We start from the raw sequence: 7016 nt of genomic DNA, 5'->3' as shown, positions 1-7016 counted from the left end.
GAGTTGAACTTCTCTTTTAAGACTGGGTCGAACTGAAGGTCAATCAGTTCGAGCTGCAACTCCTCTGGAGCTGTTTCGGGGTCTTGTGACAGGGGACAGGCCACCAATTGAAGTGACTTGTCAATTTTTTCAAAATCAGAAAACCAACGGCAGAATTCTCCGTGCAGCGCATCTAGTGACTCGCTGTATTTCTTCACTTTTGCACCGGCCTCTTTCAGTGTGGCTAGTGTGGGAAAATGTGTGAACTACTTATTTAAAATTTGCCTGGAGAATAAAACCAGCTTGGATTTGAAGGCTTTCACGTTTGTGTACATGTCCTGCACAAACTGATCGTTTGTGTAGTTTCAAACTGATCGAACCCTGTAGTTTCATGTTGAGCTCATTCATGTGTGAAAATACATTCGCAGCAAACGCAAAGTCACACAGCCAGCTTTTGTTGCTCAGCTCAGGAATTTCGTCAGCCTTTTCCTGTAACTCTAAAAATGCAACAATCTCCTCTTTGAGCTCCCGCACTCGTTGAAACACTTTGCCCAAACTTAACCAGCGGACTCGGGAGTGATAAAGCAGGTTCTGGTGATTCGCATCAGTTTCCTCCAGAAACGTAATGAACTGACGGTGCTGAAGTCCCCTTGCGTGAATAAAGTTGACGGATTTCATGACAGGATTCACAACATGATTCAGCTGTAATACCGATTTACATAGAGATTCCTGGTGGATGATGCAGTGGAGAAAAATAACATCCTGGTCAGGATTTTCATCTTTGACTTTATTATTCTGGATTCTCCTCAGCAGGCCAACGTTTTTCCCCGTTAAATTCGGAGATCCATCTGTGGTAACGTTGATAAGCTTACTCCAAGGGAACTTCATATTTTCGATGACAGCAGACACCCGGTCATACAAGCCTTTTCCCCGTGTTTGTCCTTTCAGAGACTTCATTGTCAAAAACTCCTCTGTTATTTCAAAAGTGTCATTAATCCCTCGGATAAAGATGAGGAGCTGAGCAGTGTCTTTGACATCATTGCTTTTATCCAGTGCTAATGAATATAACGTGAATGACTCCGCCTTTTTATTTAAGTTGCTGGTGATATCTTCATCTATTAGTTCCACACGGCGAGTCACTGTTCTGCGCGATAAACTGATTTTTTCCCATTTGTCTTTGCTCTCTGGGCACAAGACACTTGCTGTCTCCACCATACATTCTTTTAAAAACTCGCCTTCAGAAAGAGGTTTGCTGGCCTTTGCCAGTTAGAATGAAAGCATAAAACTGGCCTTGGTACTTGACTCCTGAATGGCAGTTTGGTGGTGAAAAAAGTTTTGTTGAGCCAGTAAATTAGCCGCCAACTTCGGAGCAGTAGCTTCCCGTTCTTTCGTTGATAGCTTGCTAGCATAGTTAGCATGCTTTGTAGTAAAGTGACGGCTAATATTATATTCTTTAAAAACCGCCAGTTTCCTGACGTATCAGGCATACAGCAGACGATCGGTGTTCAGTGAAAAAATATTTAGTTGTCCACTCCTTATTGAACACTCGACATTCTCTGTCCACTTTCCTTTTCTTAGGTCCGCTCATCTTTACAGAAGGACTGAGGGGTCAAAGCAAACGTGGAGTACCGTAATATGCGGAACCTCAACAAAGTCAATGTATCTAGAGTGCACCATCTAGTGGGAACACATTAGAATTGCAGGGTAAATAAAACATTAAACCATAACTGTCACGAACAACTTTTATCGTATTTTCCAGGTAAATCAGACACGCTGATTCCGATTTTGTACTCAAAATAAAGATTAGGCCACTAACCTTCAAAGTCATTTAGGCTTTTTTAAAGCGTTTCAATATCCGTTTCGAAAACAACACAATCGGCATTACAAGCTCCGCCCATTTAGAATTACAAGTCCGATTGAGAATAATAGAGATGGGTGTCTTAAAACACATTATTATCTAAATCTAGCCTGTAAAATAATTTCATTTTTTTATGAAAGGTATATAAACTATTTAAAATTGCTTGTTACATGGCATTTAAATGGGCTGAACACCGAGAAAAATGAGCTCAAGAAGCGCGGTTTTATCACAAGCTAGCGTTGTTATCGCGCTTTTTAAAATATGCAATGCTAAATAGCTTATCTACCTTTCAGAACAGACTGATATTATTTTTAAGGCTGAATTTAGATATTAATGGATTTTAAAACACCCATCTCTATTATTCTAAATCGGTCTAAACATCCCTACGTAACTTCTGTTCCTAAAAAGCTAGGTTACGTCACGTATTTATGGGCGGAGCTTGTTATGGCGATCGTGTTGTTTTCGAGACCGATACTGAAATGCTGTAAAAAAGCCTTCACTACTCTGAAAGTAAGTAGACTAGTCTTTATTTTGAGTACAAAATCGGAATCAGCGTGTTTGATTTACCTAATAAATACGGTAAAAGTTGTTCGTTACAGTTATGGTTTAACAAAGTTTATTTATTTATTTTCTTCAAGTTCGGCGGGCCGGATTAAAAAGTTTAACGGGCCACATGTGTCCCCCGGGCCGAAGTTTGCCCATGCCTGTACTAGAATCTACTAGTAGTTGGTGCGCGTAACTAGCTAGTAATAGAGTAGTATCCCTAACAACGAGAATCTTTGACATCACAGATAACTCATTTTACGAGCGATAACATTTAACATGACCTATATAAAAATTTCATCCTGATGATTGGCTAAAGAAGAGATTTTATATTTATCGCTCGTGGACTCTTTTTACATGTATCACTCATTAATTTCATTAAATCGACCTTTTTGACGCAACCACATTTTTAATGCTTTCATCAGTGAGCTGTGAGGAGAAGCGGTAATGATGTGCAACACATCTGATTTAATCAGACACCGCATCATTTGTAGCCTTTCTCTTGTCAGTTAAATATTTATCAAGGGTACCCCAATAATAACATGTAGTGATTCTAAAGATGGATTTAAATGAGCTCCAAGAAGGAGTTTGAGGTGAAAATGCAGTGAGACTTTTCCAGTCAAGTTCCAAAGAGAACATGCATGTAGAGCCTTGGGAAGAATTGCATCAGGGAGAATCTTTTTTGTTGTTTGACAGCTCATTCCTGAATACGGAAACGGCTTTAACATGTTCATTTTTGTATTCAGGGATTTAACGCTGCTGCTAATCTGTTTCTCAAATTCTAGACTTTTATCTACTTAAATTTCAAGTACTTTTGTGGAGTCTACGATTTTAATGTTGTCGTTTCCAATGACTGGGGTTTGAAGATGACCATGGAAAACTACTAATTCTGTTTTTTGGTAGGTAATTTTTAATTTCTATTTTGTCATCCATTCGTGGATAATAGTGCAATTTTGGTTGCATGTGTTTTGAAGCTATGATGAAGAATGATCTGACATCAGTATGGTACAATCGTCGGCGAATTGCAGACCAGTGCCTTCTACTTGTATTAGCATATCATGTATGTATATAATGAAAAGCAATAGAGACAAAACACTGCCTTGGGGAAGTCCTATTGTACCTTTTGTGGTGTGTGTATCTAGCTGTTTACCTTCAGTTGAATATTGCTTGTGGTGAGAAATGATTCAATGGTCCTCACGAAAGCACCAGAGACCCTAAGGTTAGATAATCTGGATATCATTCCTTGATGCCATACAGTATCGAAGGCCTTTTGAAGGTCAAAGAACATGGCTGCAGTGTGTCGTTTATTTTTAAGGCATTGTTGTGTCTCTGATATCAGTTGAAGAAGGTACATCAAAGGTTCTCTGTTTTTTCTGAAGCCAAAATGTGAGTTAAGTAATAATGTATTATTTTCTGTGTTATCTTTTAATTTGTGTTCTAGAATCCTTTCTAGTGTTTTTCCCACATGGGAGCTGATGGTTTTTAAACGGTATAATCCTACATCAGTGTAGTTTGCTTTACCGGTTTTCCTAAGGAATATTACCCAGTTTGACTGGTCCCATGGACATATTTGTGTATTGATAACAGCATCGAATAAGCAGTGTAAAGCTATGAAAGGAAATGGACTCGATTGTTTTAACATCTTTGGGTGAATGCCATCGAAGTCTGCACTTTTTCTTGATGCTTTCGGCTTTCTAAGAGCAAGTTGTATCTCTGCCATTGTGATGGGTTCATTAAGTGAAACAAGTTTTTCTAAATTTTCAGCTAGAATACCTTGATTTGTTTTTGTTGGGAATGGCATTGCATTCATATTTAGGTGACCACCTCCAAATGTATGGTCAAAGAGATATTTTGCCTTGCGTTCATCACCGTGTAGAATATTGTCATGGTTATCTTTCAGGTCGCCTATTAAACGATCCTCCTGTTGATGGAAAACATTTCTGAATGTTTTCCAAAATTTGGAATTGTCTGCCAAGTTTAGTTCATTAGCTTGTTTTTCAACATAATCATTTTTAGCTTTGTTCAGTTCGAGATTGAATTGCTCCTTAAGACAATCCATTTTTGATCCATTAGCAAAGGAAGAACGATATTTAAATTCTTTCCTTGCTGCTCTCAGCTGTTTGGATAATTCTGACAATGTGGGGTTCCAATACGGTTTATTGTGAGAGTCTGTTTTACCTTTAGGGACCCAATTGTCTTTGCACATCAGTAGTATGTCTTTGAGAGTTTTCCATATTTCATAGAGATTTTCCTCCGTTGTAAAGGCTTGCATACTTTTTTCGCATTCTTTTTCCAGCATACTACCGAATGCATTCCAATCTGTTGTAGTTCATTTTTGATACGCTGAGTTTGATTTAGTCTAGAGAGTTTTAGAACTGTTGCAACTGGTATGTGACCTTTTTGAGGGTCGCCACTGATCAGCTCCATAGTGTCATCGGAATATTGCTTAGAAACCAGTCTGAGTATATTTGTAGGAACAATCATAAGATCGATATATATGCTGTCATTACTACAAAGGAATGTGGGTTTTTTGCTGGCACACTACGTGAGGGTTGTTATGGACTAAGTCAGACTTCCGCACCAGCAGAATTTAGAGAGTGATCCCCAAAGCTCAATGGCATGCTGTGAAATCTCGTACTAGTCTAAGTCCACTTGCATTCATGGTACTTTGCAATTGTTTGAGCTTTTGCATAGCTTGGCATATCTCTTTTAATTGTGCTATGCAATTGGTTGGTAAGCATATTGAGCAGATGATATATTTTTGAATACCAACTCTTACTGTAAAAACCAAAATGTTTGCATTATTAGTTTCAAGATCAGGGTATCGAGTAATTTCAATTTCCCTTCTGACCATTATAGCCACTCCTATTTGTATTGGATTAACTGATTTGAGCTTGAAAATATGTTCAAAATTTGTTAACGTACTTTCAGGTAGCATTTCTGTTTTTGTACACACTATATTTACATTAAGAGGCTGAAAGTATTTATCTAGTACCATTATTGAATGTGATGAGAGCCAATTGACATTGAGTTGTAGTATTTTTATTTTACGCATCTTGTTCATTATGGCGACTGGAAAGGAGATTATATGTGACCTCTCATGAAAATCAACCAAAATGAGGGATTTTCAGATTTTGAGTTAGTAACACAGCCAGATGCAGAATTTTGTGGAGAATTCAAAGCATTTTGAATTTTTGAGTTAGCTTAAGTAGTTCATGAAATATCGTGAATTTTTGGAAGGCATGTCAGCCAAAACTCAAAATCTGAAACGGAGAAAATCGTGAATAAAGATACGACGCACAGAAATAAGTTGTTTACGTTAGGTTCTCTTTGAATACGGCCATTTGTATTTCACTGACTGAGGTGAAACTTTGTCTATAGGGTAAGTAAGCATGCTGAAACAGCTGGTGTACACCATTTTAAGGTCAGGACAACAAAAGACTGGTAAACCCTGCTCTCAAATTGAAAAAAAACTGGACATTTTTACGCATCCATACTTTACACTAACCGCACATTAGGAATAAGATGAGAAGCTCCTAGGTATATCACCACTAATTGATAGGCTTCAGGATTTAACATCACATCTGAAATTCATACTGAGGTTTATTTTGCCAAAACAGTGAGTCTAAAAAACACAAGGGGTACCAGACCCAAAACCACGATTACATTCCTACTCACATCTGACTCAGGAAAAGGCTAAAATTCATGCTATAGTCACGTCGTTTACCATGAGGCTTCGGGCAAACTAAATCCTCACTGCCAGGGCGACAAAATTCTCGAATGTTAGTATACAAGTATTCTTGTCGGTCATAGTCTAAACCTTCAGGTTTTATCACATTCGGCAATCCATTGATACCTTCAAGTCTTACATCATACATCACAGCAGGGGAGTCTAGATACGTTTGAACTTTTACTTTTCCTAAGCAAAACAAAAGCATGGCTGTGCATCAAAGTGACCCTGGTAGCATGGTTAGCAAACAGTACACACAACAATCTATGAGAATAACCTGTCATCGTACCGGGGTAAGCTTGGCTGAATTAAAACTTGTGAAAGCTCTTAATTCCAGTAATCTTTTTAGCACTGGAAGTATAAGGCCCAGTCATAGATGGGTACAATTTTCTCACCACTCTGTGAGCTGACAAGCTGCGCCAAATTAGACAGAGCAGACTTCTCCACTACCTAAAAGTATCAGCCATGTATCTCCAGGCTACAAGTTCTTCTCCCAATATTGTGTGAACGAAAATTAAAAACAGTCCCATAATTATACTCACCTGCATCAAATCATCCAATGATGAAACCATTGTTCGTCGGTAGGTCTTCTTTACGGCACCGAAAAGAGCATCGCAAGCAAACTTTGTGTGGTCCGCAACCAAGAAGTTCATTTTCACCTCTGCATTTAGATTCTGCTGACATCTCCAAGCAAAATAAAACATAAAGTTGTTTTTGTTCTGTCCCCTGAAAAGATAAAGGGAGCTGTGATAATAGGAGTCTGACTCAGTCGAGAGTATTGCCCTCCGGTGGGGAGGTCTCAGGGGCACACTTAGTGAGAGGATAAAAATCATTAATGAAACTTAAAAAGCTTAACAAGAAGTCAAACTAAAGAAAAAGAGCACTTCTACCAATCAGCAGTTGTCA

This window comes from Watersipora subatra, chromosome 10 (genome assembly GCF_963576615.1).
Source record: "Watersipora subatra chromosome 10, tzWatSuba1.1, whole genome shotgun sequence".
Lineage (NCBI taxonomy): Eukaryota > Metazoa > Bryozoa > Gymnolaemata > Cheilostomatida > Watersiporidae > Watersipora > Watersipora subatra.
The sequence above is the reverse complement of the archived record's forward strand: the minus strand, read 5'-3'. Positions refer to the sequence as shown.